This window comes from Melopsittacus undulatus, chromosome 1, assembly GCF_012275295.1.
Source record: "Melopsittacus undulatus isolate bMelUnd1 chromosome 1, bMelUnd1.mat.Z, whole genome shotgun sequence".
Lineage (NCBI taxonomy): Eukaryota > Metazoa > Chordata > Aves > Psittaciformes > Psittaculidae > Melopsittacus > Melopsittacus undulatus.
In genome coordinates, this window is record NC_047527.1 from 148,138,637 (window position 1) to 148,159,624 (window position 20,988).

At 38.6% G+C, this 20,988-nt stretch overlaps 1 protein-coding gene across 1 annotated transcript in view; it reads left to right on the forward strand.

Annotated features, from left to right (window-relative positions):
• CNTNAP2 (contactin associated protein 2) overlaps positions 1-20,988 on the forward strand; it is a 1,129,462-nt gene that overhangs the window by 979,436 nt on the left and 129,038 nt on the right. The gene's annotated exons all lie outside the window — the stretch shown is intronic.

Sequence of the window (20,988 nt, forward strand, 5' to 3'; positions counted from 1 at the left end):
CTATGAAGCTGCACATAAAGTGGTTCATCTTTGCACTGAAAATACCAGTATTTGTCTTTATTTTATAGTAAAGGTGGCAACTTTGAGTATTCAATTAAGTTTCTGTAGATATAAGCAGTAATACATGTTGCCTAAGAATATTCCTCAACATCTGTGCTTCTGTTGACTGCTATTGTCAGTGTCATTATCACTGATATGCATATCACTGTAAACGGTGTTTATGGGATATAAATAGTAGCACGGTGGCAAACATCATTGCTGCAAACTCTGTTTAAAGGTGCATAAAATTTGACAGAATTGTTATCAAGTGTTAATCATATCCGGGCTAGATGTTTCCTTGTGAAAAAGTGAGAGTTTTCTGTGGTAACCTCTGATGTCCAGGCTGAATACTGACAGGAGGCGCATGTCCTCCAGTTTGATCAGCAGGTGATAGAGTACATCACTATAATGGATAAATTTCCACTTCTCGCACACACACACAAAAAAAAAGTTGAGTTGCAGTGAGGAGTACTGGATACCTCCTTCAAGCTCTGTGATATTTCAGAAGGTGAAATTCACCACCAAAGGAAGAGCAACTGCTTAAGGCCCTTTTAAAATCACACTTGAAAACTTAAACTGTATGAAGTTGGCACACAAGTTATATTTGTCCTCTGTATTTGAAGGACATTCTGTTACAAGAGATGCAGTAAGGAAAGGTTGCCTGATTTAGTTTACAATAACTGGTGTTTTCATGGTCTGTAAAGAATACAAAATCCATCCTTAGATGTTGGTAAAGAGTACTGTAAGTCAGTCTATGAGATTACAGTGATGGGTGGGTATCGATCATTCAGGTTGAACAACCTGGTTGTAAACAGTGTCTAACATGGCATGATAGGGATGAATATGGTTTGTCCTTCCTTCTCTGCTGTTTTGAAGCTACATGTTTCCCTTCTGCATGTTTCTAAGTACTTTACAAAAAAGGTCAGTAGCGTTATTCCTACGTCAAGCTAAAACAATTAATCCTAACTGAGAGGAAATCACACACTCAGAGTCATCCATCAGTTGTTTGGGTCCCAGTCTGTCTCAAAACCCTAGGCCGTTGCGCAGTGATACAAGCAAATATGCTTAGCCTCTTTTTCTGTCTGTGGTCTTTCTGGGTTGTGCAAATGATTCCTCCTGATTTTGTTAATGAATCCGATGCCTAAGGAGCAGAATCACCATTTCTGGAAGTGTTCAAAAACTGTGTCGATGCTTGAGTGGTGGCCTTGGCAGTCCTGGGGTAATGGTTTGACTTGATGATATTAATGGCCTTTTCCAACCTAGTTGTTTCTATGATTCTATGAAACAAATACCATGGGACGTTTGCAAACTTGCGTATCATCTATTCAGTGCTTGTTATTTATGGTGTTTGACTAATCACAGGTCAGTTTGTATGTATTTCTTTCTCAGCTGTGTTTGACAAATGTTTTGGTAATAGGCTGTTAAAATTTATGACTATGAAATAATGAATAGCATCTTTGTTGCACCTGTCTTCCACATATCCTAAATCTGAGTGCTGCTAGAAATATGAGCCTCTAAAGTGTGAGCCATTTCTAAATATTAGTATAAATGAAACCTCATTTGAGCAGACAGGAGCCTTTATGAGAGTTGACTGAGTGACACAGCCATTTGGGAAACTGAACAGTTGTATTCCGACCATCCTGAGTAACTGAATTTTTTATTTGAATTTTACAGATATGATTTATAGTTTAAAAAAAACTTTGCCTATGAATAAATTTGAATTTATTTCCATGACCATACATTATTGGCAAAAACCTGTGTAAGTTTTCCTATGGGTGATAATATAAACCCAGTCCTTGACAGTTAGTAAAAGCACCCATTTTATATTCCCAGTGCATTTACTAAGCATTCTCCTTTGTATTATTTCTTAACCATATACAGCAGCTGCTGTACTGCAGACCAGAGCTGTCTCACCATGGATTAGAGCTTGTGGGAAACAAGGTTTCTGTGCTGGGGAAAATTCCCAAATTTCAAAATGTGCTTGCAAAGGAAAGAAAGATCCAAAGTACTGAACTTGTGGAAAGGGATGTTGAAAAACAATCCACTTTGGATATATTACATGCATCAAAGTCAGCATCATTAAAAGATGCTGACTCACAACAGCACAGCAATTTCAGTTACATGTATTTTGTATGTAGCTATTGTGTAATTTTTGAAGGTGGTAAATGAAATTCAGTTAGAGGTATAAAGACAGGCAAAGAAATAGAGATTATTGCTCTGGTTGGAAGGAAGGTAGAAAAGGTAAGAGTGCCTAAACAGTCTAAACAAAACAGCCTAAAAACATTTACCTATTTAGAAGGTTTTGCTGTTGCTGTTGTAGGGTCTGCCAGTCCTGTGATTGCTTCTCTCATATTGCCCGGAGTGTTGTCCATGGCATGTGATGTATCAACTCACAGGCTAGTGATAGTTTGCAGCACATGAAGGGCCATATTCTCACATGAGAATTACAGTATAATTTGACATGTACTTCATAGCTACCTTTGTTAACATATAGAAACACTAATATATCACCTAGGCCCAGTCACAACTGGACCTAAGGACTGCAAGAGTACAGCAGAGCTGCTGGCCTTTGCAGCATAAGAACAGACATCTGAAAGCTTGATATTTGAGGGCAAGGAGGATTAAAGAAGAAAAAGATACTTACACAGTTCCTTTCCTTCCATACACATCAAATTCAGAAAGAATCAATTCATCAATGAAAGCCACAACAATTAACCATTCCTACACTGTTGACTGACCAAAGTAAATCTGAAAATCATTCAACTCAGTGCCATTTGCTTGACATGAACCAAGGAACATCAGGAATGTGGTACATTTATTGCAGAATTGTGATTGCAAAAATCACTAGATTCTTCTTTCAGAAATATGGATGTTGTTTTGGTCCCACAAAGGACAATTTCATTTCTCTATTGCACTGATTTATGACCTGATTAAGGCTGCTCTGGGCAAGCTTGGATGATGGCTGTTGTTGGGAATAAAACCAGAAAACTTGGCCGTGCATGATTATCCATCTTTGTGTTCCAGAAGTACTTTTCATATTTAACAACACCTCACAAAGCACTGTTTGCATCCTGAAAAGTAGTCAGCCAAAAGGACCTTTATTACCCCTCTAAAGATTGCTTAAGCTGCCATGTTGTACCAGAATGATGAAGACTCATCTGGTCATTGTAGCAGGAATCCCATAAATCTTGCCTGGAGCCTGTCTTGTGCCTTGGATAAAATATCCAGGAAGTCCCTTTTTCCGTTTGCTGTTTTAGTGCTTTCTAAATTATTTATGATTTCTCTGAGTGGTGTCTTACCAGGAGAGCAGACTTATCCAATTTTATGGAGAGCAGGTGCATAACCAGGATTTGATTTTGGTGGGGTTTGGGGCATTGTATTGCATCCAAAGATCAAGCAAGGATTTTGAGCTAATGTCAAATCTACCCAGACTTAAAGCAAAGCTGTCCTTCCTGGACACTGCTGTATGAGCACTGTATTTGCAGAATGGCAGGCGCAGTTTATCAGCAGATTCCCAAGATCCTCTAAGCTGAGCTGGAATTAAAAAGGGAAAACCAGTCCTGAAACTTAATAGTAAAATTGGATAAGGAAACTACTCTTCTTTTTCTCAAGTGAGTATATTCTTTGCAGGATCTAGAAAAAAGGGCCACTGTAGAAGCACTGATTAAACAGCTTTACTCTTCAAATATCTTTGATTAAAATCCCTTTAGAGACCTATTACAGTTGTACCAATACTAATGTAATAGCACCTGTACTCATCAGCCTTTGCGGTGTATGACCTTGTCCGACCAGTAGTAGAAAGACCTTGTCCAACTTTTCATGTTATTCCACTGTAGTGCAGATGGGCATCTTGATTCTTCTCCCTTTACACAATGACACAAGTACATGGAGTTATTTTTCTATGTAAGCTCAGCCTGAGATGGTAGATCAAGGCTGCAGAAATGGATGTGGTAATTTCTTCTCTAACCAAACTGAAGATCTTAGCTTACTGTGTTGGGGCTGTTGCTACAGAGATTTCATCAATAATCATTTTGAATCAGAATCACTTTTGTGACTTTTGGTACCTTATCAAGACTTCCTCTTCATTACCCTTAGGAAAATACTGGGGTTTTTTTCAGTTCTTATATTTGTAACCTGCTAGGAGTATCCTTTTCCCAAGGACTTCCAAGGATTTTTGAGTCTGCTGTTTATAAGCCCAGAGGGGAACAGGCTGACTATTCTGCTGTAGATTTGCCTTTCTCCTTGAGTGTATTTTTCTTTTGTCCCATTTCTGCTATAATAAAGACAGAATTTAAGGGGGAGATGTTTTTTACACAGCTCAGATTTATGGATTTTCCATCTCCTCCAGTGTATGCTTTTTACCTTCCCAGTGCAAGTTCGATTTCTGAGTCATGAATCATTTTCTGTGTTTTACTTCTAATATCTTTAATCTTCAAAATGTGGAGGAGGAAGCAGCTGCATTGACTGTGGTTCTTCCTAAGCCAAGTTTTCATTAAGACCAGTATCAGCACTGTTCATGCAGGATCTGCAGTGTCAGACCAAGAAGTCTCCTGACAGATGACAGAAATTCAAGAGCAGATCAAAACTTAGTTCTTTCATCAGTGCATTGATTTTGTTTGTGTGTGTATGTGACAGTGGTTACTCCAGGGAAATATGCCTTGAATACTTTCATTCAGTGTTTTTGACCATGGCTCATCACTCCTCCTTTCATGACTTGATGCTTTCTTTCTTTCAGCTCTAAATACCGCTTTTGGCTTGACTCTCATATTTCCTTGTAGAATGTTCCAGTAGAGTTGGCTTATTTCATGACAGCAGTGGACACAGGCATTTTTTGTGACTCTGAGTTTGTATTAAAACACTGCCAGGGTCAGCTGGTACCCTTGGTAAGGTGTGGGTTTGTATTCCTTTAGTGCTTGTTATGAAATACAGGTGCAGGTTGGTGACTCAGGATTCTTCCTTACCATGAAAATAGATCTACTGTTTCATATGCGTGATTAGTCTATTTTCATTACATTCCAAACTGAGGACACTTTCAACAGCTTTAACTGTTTTTTCCTGAGTTTCAGGAAATAACAGCATTGCCTTACAGTGAGGTTTTCAGTTCCACATTAAATCTATGAATAAGACCATTTCTCTGGTATGGTATGCAATGTATTGACATGGTCAGACTAGCAGTGATGTTACTGTTGCATACATAGGTAGGGTAAGCTGGAAAGTATCCCAGCAAAAAAACACGATTTGAGTTGCTTACAGATCCAGCTGGAATTTCAGTAGAAGCAATGTATTCCAACTGTATCTTAGACAACATTCCAGTAATATAGTGACTTGTGTTACAGTTTACTCTGTATTAAATGAAAATTAACATCAATGGTACTGTCCCCCCCCCCAAAAAAATAATATAGGTCAAACTTTGATCCATCTAAGAATTTAATGTTTTCCCCATGAACTGTAGCTGCCTTAGTAAACATAAAAACTTGTTTGCTGAATTTCTACATCTGTTATCCCAGCATGTCTTTATCTGTTGCACTGGATTGTATATTGTGCAATTCAAGTGGAATACAGATTGACCCAAAGAACATCAGGACATTGTGCTCGCTGTTTATCATAGTCATTCCAGTGCTATCAGCAAAACAGAAGTTTCCTTTTCTTCCTTTGTAAAAGCAGCCTGACAACCAAGAAGTGCTATTTCAGACTTGTTTTTTTTTCAGTGGATTTTTGTTGAAGGTGATAAAATAGCAGTGTTCCCTTGGGATCTGGGTAGGGATCATACAGTTCAGCTAATCATATTGCTGTGATTATTCTTCATATGTGGTTGCTTTCCTCAGAGACCCAAGACAAAAAAAAAAAAAAGATTCACTAGGACATCTCCCTAAAACCAAATCCACTCTTTTACACTTGTTTAATATCTGATTTAAGTAACTTAATTTCCCATAGTTAGGTCTAGCTCTTTCTCTTCACCTTTAACCCTGTGTCATACAGCATAATTTGCTTTTATTGGTAAACTGAACTTGAATTTAATTTAGTATTTATGCTGGAATGCCCTCCTGCAGTGCCTTTCTGTTGTAAGAGAGCTCTTCCTTTTCACACCTCCCAGGAAATCTCAGACTGTGGCCAGTTGTCTCAATACAGGTGTAGGCTGTTTCTGGCCATGTGAGTAACACTCTGCCTGTCCTGAAGGAGCTGGAAAACGTCTGCTATTCACATGAATTTAGAGAATTTCCCTCTCACACTGAAATATGCACAGATTTAAAGGTGAGCGTAGGGTAGAGTATGTCCTCTCACAGCTTCTCTTAACACATGTTCTCATATCCTTCCTAAGCAGGGAAGTGCTCCGAGTGCTGGCTTTTGGGCAGGTACTTTTGTCATCCTTTTTCATTTGCAGCCAATTCTCAGGATTGTAATTACATTCAAAAATGATCCCCTGCTGTTGTAAATCAAAAGCCTTCGAATTTAACCTATACCTGTTATGCAAGTTTTCATCAAGATAAGCTCCAGCTTAGATGATCCATGATGGACAGTACTAAAATGAGAACGAATGTCTCTGGAATTGCAGATTAGCTTGGAATTGTCTTGAGGTTGCTGTGAACAGAGTTTGAATATGTATGGCTGGAATTACTTAAATTCCAAAAAATACTTTCTTCCATCATGTTAATACTGAATCTGAGATAATCATTCTAGGTACTTTTCTCCTACTCCTTTGTGTTTGTACAACAGGAGACATTTCAGCACAGTAAACTGTGAGGAAATAGTCTCTAGACCACAGAAGGGTTCATTGAGAGAGAACTCTCTCTACGTACCATACTGAATGTAAGGCTCCCCTTCTACAGTCTCAGTAACCCAACAAGGAGTTGGTAAGATTAATAATTTCTGTGTTTATGCACTCATTATAAGCCATAAAATTCTCTTTCGAAACTTTGCATACAAATGTATTCATGGAATAAGTAGTTGTAAAGTGACCCAGTTTTACCATAAATTATATTGACTCATGGGTCATATCTACATATTCTCTAATGTATCCCACTCTGCCAGGTTTTGTCTTGTGCTTTCTGAAAGTGAACCCTACCTATGAGCCCATCACCTCACAAAGCAGAAAGAAGTGCACATCACATAACATTTAATCATCATCCTGGAAGGACATGTCTTTTTATGTGTGACTGAAGCAGCAGAATGCCTGCAAGTTATGCAAGAGAATAAAAGAAAAGTAGAGCTAAAAATACAGTTTTGGCATCTTGGGACAACCAGTGCCCCGTACAGGTTGTGCAGTGCAAGCCATATGCAAGGTGATAGAAAGAAAAAGAAAACCTTCGTATGGGACTGATCTTGTTAGCATATACAGAAGAGAGATTCTTTTAGCAGTAAGCATAAACTTTTGATGTAGTTTGACCCCTTCTTTTAATCATTTTCAGGCTTTGCCAAGATCTGATAGTGTCTGTGTTTGGTTCAGGAGAATCAAGACTTATGCCACTTTTGCCTGTACCTTGTGGTGTGTGGAAGTATTACTATCATCTAGTGTTTATTTTCATTATGAATACAATTTACATTGCTGGAGACTTTTCCTTAAGGACAGGCAAGCAGTATGATGACAGTATCTCTTTTGAGTACACACCTTTACTGTATACTTTCCTGCCAGTCACTTTTTTCTGTGCACTCTTTATGGTCTTTTAAAATTAAAGTCTCTCCTGTTCTGTACATATATTGAATTTATATACAAGGAATAGCAGAGTTCCACAGTTTACATCTCCGTACTTTCCAGATTCCTCATGAAACAGAAGCCAGGCAGTGGCAGAGACATTTTACCTGGTTTGAGATTGCCTACAATTAATGAATTCTCACATGCATACAGTTCTGCCTAATTCTGTGTGTTGGTATAAACTACAGAAGGCAGTTAATTCAAATTCCAAAGAGCTAATAAATTTGACTCTCTTTATGTATTTGCTGAAGTAATGAAAACATATGGCAATCAATGCCCTTGATCAATTCTCCAACCGGTCATAAAAGAAAAAAATTGTGAGACTCCATAGGGGAGTTATGAGCTTTATGTTTCAGAGATACAGAATTCAAATGCAATTAAGAGCTAATTCTATTCAAATTCCCCTCATCATTATGATTATATTACAGGTTAATCTCATCTTCTTTAGTGCAAAAAAAGAAGTATCTGAAGCATTTCATGTAAAGTATTGTCTCTGAACTCCTAGGGAATTTAAGCAAAAAGTCATTAGTCTGATGGATGACATACAGTAGCTGTTCATATTAAACTCAAATCCATTAAAGTTATGCTTTAATTATGATTCAAGCATTTTACCATATATGTGATTGTAATGCATATTAGCATCTTACCACTTAACCAGAGTATCTTACCTATAGCCTAGTAAGTAAAGCAGTTGTGCAGGGTGCAAAAGCTAAGAATGGGAAGATGAAATCCCATGGTGTATAGAGAAGTGATGAGAAGATGTCAGTGAAGCAATAAGGAAGTAGGAGAACCTGAGACTAAACTGGGGAATGATAAGTTGCTGGAATTCTGTCAATTACATGCACAAATTTATGGTCACCTTTAAATTTCACCCCATAAGACTGAATAATCTCAGAAGTGAGGTATAAAATGGAGGAAATTATCTATATCAAATTTTCAGGTGAAACTCTTTCTCACTTTAATACTTCTGGTTTGCATATTCCTGCAGCAGTGACTGACATTTAAAGAGCAGAAAGAACAGAAAAAAGGCAAAAAATGATTGAAGGTGAGGTAGAGTGAGGTCAGTCTTGTTCATGGCTATGTGTAAGTTATGCAAATTCAGTCTCATTTAGACATAGATAAATGAATGGCAGCAGGATGGAGGATGTGCAGTTGTAAAGGAACTCATCTAACCTCACAGCACCTGACACTGGCACACAGCACAGAGTAGCTCAGTAACACTGAGAAATGCTCTATCACCAATAAAGAAGAAACTGGGAACCCCTCAATACTTGTTAAAGTTGCACCATTGATCTCTGTGCTAGGGAACCAACCTAACTCTAATTATGTCTTAATAAAAGATTTTAAAATAGCCGAACTTTTTCTATCTAATGGCTGAATAAAAAGGAAGGTCAAGTATGTATTCCACAATCACAGCTGCACTTCATAATGATTTCTCATCCCACAGGCTCCTTTCCTCATCCTGTAATAGTGGAGCTGAATTCTGATAGATACTGTTCAAAACACTCCCCTCATCAAGTCCTATTACATGTATACACAGTATTTGGTGTGTATATCCCACTCGCTGCTTACCAGGGTTTTCTAAGGAATGTATCCTGATCCTTCTCTCAAAGAAGCAGCAGGTCATTCTAGATTTCTGTGGATCTCTGTGATGCGGTCCCCAAAGGAACAGCTTTAGTACCTATTCAACAAAGGCCTGCAAAGTTGTTTTTGGCAAGTGATTAGAAGTCAGAAAGGGAATGTAACAATAGCTCAAGAGAAACAGAATAGATACAATGTGAAGAATTAACCTCCTATTTCTTTGATCTATTTTTTAACCTTTTTTTCTGACTTTTGTCTGCTGTAGAAGAAATGGAAATGTGGGAGGAAAAGGACTAGAAAACTGTTAACAGAAATATGAATAATTGCCTGCTTACTCCCTTTTCCATTGACAGTGCCATGGTGTGAACTTCCACTGTTAAATTTCTGGGTCTGAATATGCTGCGCTCCAGATTAAAGTTACAACTTGCAAAGTGCTATAAATTCAATATTTAGGAGCAGTTTTCAGTGGAAGGGTTACAGTTCCCCTTCATTCTTCCTCTTTTATGAGGTGCCAGCTTCGTGCTGAAACTATCTTTTATGAGGTGCCTGCTTGGTTCTTTAAGGCAAAAAAAAAGGGAAGAAATTTGAAACTGCTGATAATTTTAATCAAAGTTTTAACTTTGAATCAGCTCAGAGAGAATTAAAAGGTGATGAGTGGAAAATCCTTTACTTTACAAAATTGTCTTTTTTCTTCTCGTTAAAGCAATTCAGGGCAGCTCTGTCCATTTACTGTTAGGAGCTTACAGTAATCTGTACTTGGAAAGTCTTAGCTAAGCTCGCAGAATCATGAAGCTTACAGCTTTACAATATTAAGCAGCAAATTCTAGCAGTTTTAAATGCCTGTATTTCAACTCTTATTTCTGAAGAATCATCTGCACATCTGATTTGGTCTGATTCAAAGGAGCAGGATTTTTCATGACAACAGCTTTCAAGGAAGCAGTTAAGGAAAGAAAGGCAATAGTGACTTACGTTTTAAAAACCTTCTTTTTAGCCTTTTCTTCCACTAATCCATTTTCAACTTGCACACTGTATCTATATTATTTACCCTTGATTTCTTGAACTCCTGCAGGTGGAAAACTTTTGCCTTATCACTGCAAATAGTTCTGCTTTTTAAACCTCAGGAACTAAATCAATGTAACTCAATTATTAGCAACAGGACAGAGTTCATATATCTGTGCCCCATTCACTTGGCCATCATTTATTTTAGATTTGCTATGATAAAGTTAAATTTAAAACAATTTATTGTTATGGACAGTTATTGTATCTTCGTATTTCAGGTGCAGGCAGAAGTAAACGTGATCCATAGTTGGCAGGATATCTTCCAGGAAAGTTAAACTGCTTCCGGAAACATGGTAGAGAAGGGATTTTCCCAATAAATGTTTATTATTTCCCATCATAAAAGGAGAGAAAATTCACAATAACAGATGCCATACCAACACTGAAAACCATAAGTTACTGGAAACAGAACACATTAGTTATCAGCCCAATTCCCATTGTTGGAAGGACATCCTTGTGACTTCAAGTTTTATCATTTTACAAAAGAGCCTTTTCATCACTGTTTAATTCAATTTCCTAAGTGAATAGGGTTTGAACTGAGGAAGTTTTTAAGTGTCCAAATTAAAGTTTTCAACACCATCTAGTCAGTGTAGTTGATTCCATGAGCAGGTTTAAGAATTCTTTTAGAATCTTCAGTGTTTTGCAAGAGTGACAAGTGTTGTTAGAAAATGTGTAAATAAATTAGATATTTGCTTCCTGGGAGGCACACTCATTCTTCCCCTTCTTTCAACACAAGGTAATTTCCTGTGCTGAAGGTGGAGAGTTGGGAGATTGGGAGCTTTCACCTTTGTAAACTAAAGTATAAACATTCTTGCAGTAGCTTCGTGTTGCTTAAATTATAATGTGATTAAGTGATACTCTTCCCATCTGTATTCTGAAGTTTATCTCTGTATATCATCATGCACAGAGAGCTCTCTCCTGTTCTCTCTACACGTGCTGTATTTCAGGTGGCTAATCTGATTGTTCTCGGTAATATCATAAGGTAACTTTGGGGTCCCATAAGGACAGTCAGTTATTAAATAAAAATGTTATTATCATACAGTGCATTGCAGCTATCCTGGGCTCAGAAAACCAAATGAAATTAAGATCCTTAAAGCAATAGTCAGGATTTGAGAAAAATGGAAACCAGCATCTGAAGCTGTAAAGTCAACAGATATGTGTGTTAGCAACCTGTTAACAACTTCCTGTGGCAACAAGAAATGGTGTTTGCTGAGGTTCTGCTTTAATCCATGTGCTGTTTGAGCCTTTAAATGATAAAAATGCATAGACTTTCATTATTGCAGATCTTTCTCTTTTTAGCCCTTAGTTGATAGAAACCCTTTTACATTGTACTGAAAATGTTTTCTAAGGGAGGGTGGAGGGAGGTGGACTGCCAGTTGTTCGAAGAGGATATAGAGAAACCAGCAATATCAGACATGACAATAAAGCAGTATTTGAAAAGCCAAGAGCATGCCACCTTCCAGTCAGAAAAAAATGTGTTGGACACTGAAACAGATAAAAGGCACAGCATTTGATTCTGTTGTTGCAAATTGCTTTATGTCTTTCTTACCATCCAGATTGAGACATTACATACCTAAAGATCAGAAAATGTGAGATATTTTGGAATTGCTTCTGAGCTTTGCTGGAAGACTAGGGCTTACAATCGTAGGTTAATTTAGGTTAGAAGGAACCTGTGGTGGTCATTCAGTCCAGTCTCCTGCTCAAACCAGGATTAATTTCAAGCCCAAATCAAGATGCTTAGGGCCTTTTCTATTAATTTTATGTAAATTTATGAGAAAGTTTCTGCTCTCTCTGGACAACCTGTTCTAGTACTTAACCACTCTGTGAAAATGTTTTCCTTATATCCAGTGGGAATTTTCTGTGTTGCAGTTTGTGACTCTTGTCTCTTGATCTTTTGCTATGCACTTCTGAGAAGAGCCTGTATTTGGCTTCTCTAGAACTACCCATCAGGCAGTGAAGGCAGGAATTAGCTCCCCTCAGAGACTTTCTCAGGACAATCAAACCCTCAGACTCTTCTCACACATCACATGCTTCAGTCCTTGAATGCTTGTTAAGTATAAAACGTCCTAAATGCTTGTTTCCTTGTGAATTAGGGAAAAGGCAGAGATCACGTGGGGTTTCATGAGTCAAGATCTCTAAACCAGTCCTTTCCTTGTGGATTGTACAGGACAATCCTGCTAACAGGTAACTACTACTGATTCTGTACTCCAACCAGCACAGAAGATACCTTACCCACACATGGCACTTCTCTCTGACCACTGCCAACCACATCGCCAAGCAGCTGAAATTCTTCAGCATTATTCATTTGTGTCTGTCTAGCAATCAGAAATCTGTGTTGTCCGGAGGAATGGAGTATCAACACAAAAATAACCCCATTCCTTCCTGATCCTCAGTAGTGCGGAAGCAATACAATGTATATTGTTAACAGTAATCCAGTCTCTCTTCCACCTCTTGTGGACATCCTAACAAACCAGAGACCATATACATCAGGAACTGCACTGCCTGTCTCCATCAATTCTCCTGGAATTACTTCCATAAAGTCAGCAAAATCCCATCATGTAAGTCTCCTGTCTGCAACAGTATTTCAGTGTCACTCCACAGGCAGATAGAAAACAACTTTTGATTTGCAATCAACACAAATTCATGTCTAATCTATATCCTTTTAAGGATAAGAAAGAAGTAGCATCTTGTCTCCTCTCACTGTTTTATCTAAACTAACCTAGCCAAACTCTTAATTCTTTTTTTCCTTTTTTGTAAAATGTGTTCCTTTTACTAATCATCCTGACTGACTTTCCCAAGTACCAGATTCATTCATGTATAGAATTCTGACCATAGCTCTTCATTGCATTCAGCTTACTCAGATGCTAAATCATGTGCTTCTACATCACCAAAGTTAGAAATGACCTGAAGACCATCTCAAACATTCCCGTTTCTTTGTAATTAGCCACAGAGCTACTGCTAAGGATCCAGCAGCAACTTTTTTGTGTTGAAAGGAAACAATAACACATAAGGTTATCAGCCTCAATTCATATCATCTTTATTCTGGGCTCCAGAGATTCTGTATGCTCCTGACTGTATTGAATACACGTTGCTAGGAAGAATGGTCAGGCTAGACCTTTCCCTTGAGATCTTCAGAGAAATAGTGGTTTACTTTGTAGGTTTCTCTCTCCACCTTGTTCCTCAGCCCCCTCTCCTAATTGTACTCACTGTCTTGAAGAGACCTGGACAAGTAAACATCATCACTTATCGCAGAAAGCAAGCCTGGGGCCCTCCACATCTCTTCCTTCTTATTTACACATGGAGAGTCAGTAGTTCATAGTGACTGATCTAGGATCACGGAGCTTCCTGAAATTAAAATTCATTAGTAAAACAAGAATCATTCCAGACGTGCACAGCACAGCTTGAAGTACTCAGCTGAGGAACTAATTAAAGACAGATAGCAGAGTGGGTAATGAATAAACACACATTGTGGGTAGAAATAGCTCGCATAAATACGAACGATCTCTGTTATATTTGATGGGAAATTAAATTATCATGTATACTGAAATAAATTGAACAGTAAGAGCTCTCCTGCAGCTTTTAGGCCCAGACTGTCCTTGGGGCTGAGGCACCAGGCAGTGGAATCAGCAAGTGGAATCAACAAGAGCCCCTGCACTGATGTCTTCTGCAGCTCTCCAGCCTTCAGGCAGTGCCTGGATGCCATGAGAGTCTGTGTTGTACCCAGCTGTCATATGGTAAGGGGGCCAAGCCTTCCACCCTACATTGTCTGAAGATGAGCATAGACCTGTTTGACCCTGGGAAAAAGAGGCTTTGAGTGATGTTTTCTTTGTGCACCCCCTTCCCTTACCCATCACTTTCTCTGTGCCTCCTCCCAAGCGGAATTTGAAGGATAGAGTCACCAGTGTAGTATTCCTAGTATCACATACCTGTGGTAGGGAGTCCCGGTTATGGCAACCATATAGGTAACCATATAACCACAACTGCCCATTAACATCTGGTAGCACTGCAGACCTTTACTTCTTGGTTTGAAGAGCATCAGGTTGTTTCTGCAAGTTTAATATACAAATAGCAGGGCTGCCTGTAGCTTTTAAAAGGTTTAGTGATACCTTTTTTAATCAGATTTGTAGACAACAATATGCTGCCCACCAGCCATTTCCAGAGGATGCTTTTAGCACAGCAGGCTGTAAATGAACAGAGACAGCACTGTTCATGACATGAAGGCAGTCAAAAGGGATAAGAGCTTTGTAAACATAGATAGAGAGGTGCTCCTAGGGGACTTAAATAGCCATTACTAGATGAAACCCAACATCAAGCTCAAGTTAAGTTTGCTAATACTCTAAATTAAACTCACAGTTTTAAAAGTCCCAGACACAAGGTGCTTGATGGAATTCATGAGGATGCTTTGGAGAGAACCCAAGTGATTGAAAATAAGAGGAGAAAGATAAAGTTCATAAAGGTGGTTATTGGTTTTAGGCTTCCCCGCACCCAGAGCCAAAGGACTGCCTCTGATACGGAGCTTGAAAGTTTTCCCAGTACAGATATATTCCCGGCCATACAAGTGCTGAATCCTTAGACATAATTTTACAACCTGTCCTAAAGGAGGCTTTGGGATTTGCTTCTCTGCCCCTGTAGCAGGCCCAGCCATGGGAGAAAGTCATGGTTCCTTTGTAAAAGAAGTCACTCCACCCATTTGCAAGAAAGGTTTTATTTTGCTATGTATATTCATGGTAAACAATAGCAGAGCCAAGACATCCTGTGCCCCTGCCTGCTTTCCTCTCTGTGTTTGACTACAGTCTGTTCAACTACTCCCTCATACTGACCCCAGCACTTCCCAGTTGGACCCCAGCCATGCAGAGAAGAAGAGGGGATGATACCTGCACACCAACACTCTGCATGCCAGGGAAATCCCTCAGATAATCAAACACAGTGAGCTGTGCCTCAGTTCACAAATAATTTACTTCAGTGGAATTATTAATGACATGGGATGCTATTCTGTATTATAATAATCCTTAACCATCCTAGCCGTTGGGGGTGCAGGTTACTAAACATTTCTGTTATGTCCAGCCATGCATCAAAACATGCGGGTAGCATGTATAGGAAATACAGCTTACATAGTCTTGATTTTCATAGGTGAGGTAAGGGAGCTGGAGAGTCAGTTATAAAATTTATCCTAAATCTGTATTTGTGTCCTCACAGGTATATAGACTTCTTGGAGTCTTAAGGCCCCTGTGAAAGTTATAAGGTGCAGAAAGGCAGAGTTCAGAGAGTTGGCTGCACTACTAACAATCTTCACAGCTTACAGATATCACTGAAACCCCTGTAGCTGCTGCCCTTGACATTTCTGGAAGCCTTCTACAATGAGCTCCACAATCTCCATGGCTGAAGGCAGATAAAGATACAAGATACTCTGTTATTCTCTTCAATACTTGGTGGCACAGTCTAGTATGAGGCATCTGTGCCCATGGCGCAGGGGTTCGGAACTAGGTGATCTTAAGGTCCTTTCCAACCCAAACCATTCTGTGATTCTATGATTCAAGTTCTTTTACCTATGATATGTGTTCCACATTATCTGGGATCCTGATTTGGCATAGGTTAAACTGAGGTGATGTAGCATTTTGGAGTCGTCTTAGGTTTTGTTTGGTTCAATAAAATGGAGTAAATCCATTGCATTGCCGTATACAAGGGCAGTATAAAGAACTTTGCAACTGAGCATGTGTGCTTTTGTTCGGTTGTGTTTTCTGGGTTATTCTGTTTCGTTTAAAAATTATGTTCAGGATATGGAAACAAAGACCTGATGTTTCTCTGCTGCCTGCAAATAAGCACTATCTCACTCCTTGTACCTCTGTGTTTATGAGAGATAGGCATATGTAACCCCAGTATTCAGCATTAGGCTCACCTGGATAGCAGTAAATAGAAGACATTTCAGACTCACTTAGTTTACCAGATGTAAATCTAGAGTTGATATTGTTGGCTTTCCAACAGCATAGCTTTTAAGTATGTATTGGTTGAGGTATTTTTGTAGTTTTAACCTTGTGGTTATACTGCTTCCTGCAGCTGCGTCTACAATTTATGGGAAGGATATGCTCCAGCAAAACCAGTGCTTGCAAAGAATACCTGGGATTTACATGCAGCATTTTTCATCTTTTTAAAAAATGTATTTTGACTTCCTCACATTCTTTTAAGACTTCTTCTGTGCCAATAACAATTCAAAGACTTGATTCAAATCAGAGGGACAGAGGAGCAACAACAACTACTGTAACCCATAACGTCTGCCGCATTAGTAATTCCTGGAGTACTGCTTTGTCATTTTTTAAGTACTGAAGATACTGTACATCCAGGAAATAATGTGATTGTCATTAAAAGATCAGCATTTACTGACAGTTGACTATGCCAAGTTTTTGTCTTTGCAACACTACAGAACTAACACTTTTCTTAGGCTCAGTTGCATCCCTGTTATGAGGGACCACTGTGAAAATACCTTCCAAACTACTGATACCTCTGTATCTTTGAAACAGAGAAGGCAGGAAGAAAGACACTCCACATAACACAGAAGAACACTAGGCCTTAGAGGAAGGGCATGTTCCTTTAAAATCTAACATACATATTTTACAGTGTTTCTGTCTTCACTGATTTTCACTCTTTCACCCTTTTTACCCCTTTGGCCTCCCAGAGTTGTCTTTATTTTCCTTTATTGTCTATTTTCTATATGCTGAATTAATTTTCCTATTTTCTTTGCCATGAGAATATGAGCACATCCAAAAGGGCATGTGAGTGACAAAAAATGGCCCGTAAATCTAGGCAGAAAAAGCATAGGTATATATACAGGCTTCCTAGGGAATGTATATAAACATTCATTCGCAAGAATCACTGTCCCTGGAAGTGTTCACAAATTGTGTAGGTGAGGCCCGCAGTGTCATGGGTTAGTGGTGGCCTTGGCAGTGCTGGGGAATGGTTGGGCTGCATGAGCTTAAAAGTCTTTTCCAGCCCAGTTGATTCTATGATCCTGTGACTCACCTTCAGGAATCTCAAGTTTTCAGCAGGAGAGACAATGTCTAGTCTCATCAAATTGACTTTCAGTTCATCAGGCATCAGAGAGGAACCATCTGGAGATGGCTTCATTAGCCCTGCTGTGCACTGAACTTCTGAAATCAAACCCCTTTTCTTCAGCTGCTGATGCTCAGTAACATATTTTAAATACAACTTTCTACTAAATCTTGTTGGAATTCAAGTTTTGAGTGGAAGTGGAAATCATTCAATGCCATGCTGCTGTTTTGCTTTTGTTTGGGGGGGTGAACACATGACAAGAAAAATCATTGGCAGGCTTTCAGATCAGAGGAATGTAAATTGTCAGGTTATAGATTAATGTAAAAAGACATAAATGTTAATGCAAAAAAAGGTAAATGTTAAAAAGATACCAGTTTTACTATGAAAGTGTTTCCAGGGTAGTATATGTGAACTTAATCATATATTGTGCAAAGCGTAGATTAATAAGTGTTTCTCCACATTTTTTCCACACACAAAATCTCCCTGAAAAATACTAGGTTCTCCAGTTCCATATGAATTATAAGATAGAAATATATATTCACCATAATGCAGGCTATGAGATTTCTAGACTGTTAGCAGTGTAATAGCTGTAGTGTTGTGTTTTTGAGCTGTGGGTTTCATCCCAAAGTACTCTAAATCCATTTTTTAAATGCAAACAAGTTTATTTGCTGCTGTTTATAGTGCTGTAGAGTACGGAGTTCAGCAGCATATGGAGAATGTAAAGCCAGATGAGAACCATGAAATTACTAGGGAAATTTAGGAAGATAGGTTGTAATTGCCCAAACTATAATTTCACTGCAGATGAACACCAGTCTTTCTGAAAGCATCCTTTCATGCTCAGTCACCCTTAGCAGAGATAACTGCAAAAATATTGCCTCACACAAAAATAAGTGGGCCTGGGAACTCCTTGCCAGAGGATGCCAGAGATGATGATAGGATTTTACATGATTCACAAAGGGACCAACAAACTGAAGGAGGAAAACCATGCACAGCATTAAATATATTGACACTTTTGTATCACAAAGTGAACAAAGTCTCTCCTGTGTTCAGAAGATATTCATGGGGACTATAACTCCCAGCCTGTCATGGAATGCCAGACTGGTTTGGGTTGGAATGGACCTTAAAGCTCATCCAGTTCCAACCCCCTGCCACGGGCAGGGACACCTTCCACTAGACCAGGTTGCTCCAAGCCCTGTCCAGCTGGGCCTTGAACACTGCCAGGGATGGGGCAGCCACAGCTTCTCTGGGCACCCTGTGCCAGTGTCTCACCATCCTCATAATAAAGAATTTCTTCCTAATGTCAAATCTCAATCTCCGCTCTGTCAGGTTAAAGCCATTTCTCCTTGTCCTATCGTTTTACTCTTCCCTAGGCATCCAGCATTATCCTGAGAAGAAGAAAGGTACAAAGCTAGATGGACCTTTAGTGTGACATGATGCAGGTATTCTTATCTCCTTAACGTCTACATGTGAATTCTTATAGGAGAGTTCATCCCAGATTTAATACCTTGGAGGTAATGATACTTGAACCAATACAGCAGAACATTTAATGGCCATTTTTAACATTAAGCAAAAGCTTAAATGCCATAATCTAAAATAGAAAGCCATGATTTAGTGAAGTGATAGTATTAATATTATTCTAATTGTTTTTTTTTAAGTACCATTACCATAAAAATAATAAAAATATAATCCTTATCCTGCGTGCCCATAACTTTTCTGTAGCTCATTTAGTGATATTCCTAATAGCTATCAAAGTAGAAACTTTGCAAAGGAGTATCTTTTTTTTAGCCTCAAAGGAAATTATATATTCAGTTCATATTAGTTCTGTTACATGAGCTAGCTCTTGATGCTCACTGTTATTTTAAGTTGTAAAAAGAAAGCAAATCAATCTCTCTGTTTCAGTTTCTAGTGACCTGTCAGTGCAATAGGTTTAAATGAGCAATTAAGTAAATTGTAATTCCACTATGAATTTTGGATTCAAATTAAGCACCAGGCTACTATTCTCTGCCATTCATGCTGATAATGTGACTTTTCTTGTTCAGTTCAAACTTGGTTACATTCAGCTGCACTACTCATAAACGTGGAAACACACACTTTTCATTTATGTAGTTTAAAAGATTTATGGTTTTAAATGCCATTAGATAATATGCCATATATGTAAAGGTGATCTGATGGTGGATAGCATTTAACTATTTCAATGAGTAGAAATGGGTAACATTTGAGGAAATACATTTAAAACATGCATCATTTATGTTTAACTCACCTATAAGGAGGTAGCATAGAAGGAGCTTTGTTCATACACAGCCGGCAATGACTGCTCTGATATTCCTGCTGTGTAACTGGTTAGTTTGAGGCTTTCTGAGGCAAAGGTCATTACTAAATGGCCAGCCCAAACCATCCCATGAATCTCTGAATGTGTGCTGTATGTATTTTCCACTGAAGACAGTGTATACACATGTGTAGATTCTTTGTGTGATAGCACGCAGTACCGTGATTTAACCTGTATGTAGATTGAGTATGTAATTGAAGGAGAATCTGTTCCCTTGGCTCCTGTGGTGTTTCAGAGAGAAAGAGTGTATGTTCGAAGGGATAACTCTGGTGTGTACTGCTTGTGCCATCGTACTTCTTTGGTGTTATGTGCTTGCACAGTCAGTAAATTTCATACATCTCTTTGGTGACATCTACTAAAGTTTATGCATTTGTTTGTTTTGTACTACAATAGTGTGGAGGTTTCTTTCCTCTTTTCTTTCTGTCTTTAAGAGCTCACGGTTAAAATAACCAGGACATTCCTGTGCGATAGAGAAGTGACTGGCCACTTAAAACTGTAGAATATATGTCATGGTTTCAAAAACTGCAGGTTGATAATGGAAGCAGAGTAAGAATGATAAAAATGGATGAATACTCTTTTTCAGAGGATAGAAGTACTCTGTAGCATTTCAGGTTTTCTTGGGCATCTGTATCTGATGATTTAGGATGTATTTTCTGGGATCTGTTCAAGGATGTGCCCTGGCAAAGCACATGGGTTTCTTGTTCACATCATCCAACTCTCATACTGCCCCTGCAGCATGCACTTCCTCACCAAAGACTTGGGTTAAGTTGTGGCATTATAACTGAATGGGTTGACTCAGAATCTCCTAGATACTGAGCTTTGAGCAATTTGCACTTTGTTTTGCTCATGGTAATAATAAACTAGGCATAATCAGATAATGAAATTTAAAACTGGAACTTGGAATGCAATTTTAATCTTAATAGAGCGAAACACAGGTTGTGAAGCGGCTGTTATTAAAGCTGTTAGCATACTTAAATGTTAGTGCTTTTGTTCATATGCTTAATTACCACCCTCAACAATAAACAGTTTGATATTGTTGTCATCATATGTAAATGCATGCATTGCAAAGAATGACCACAAGCTTTGATTTTAATTCTAATTTGTGAATGTTTATCATTCACTATAATGAAAGAATATAGCAGCACCTTCCTCATCGAAGGCTTCTGGGGGCTAATCAGCTTGGAAAATGACAGAAAGTTGTTTATGTGAGTGTGTGTATATGAAATATGATTGGGAACCCATTAAATACATT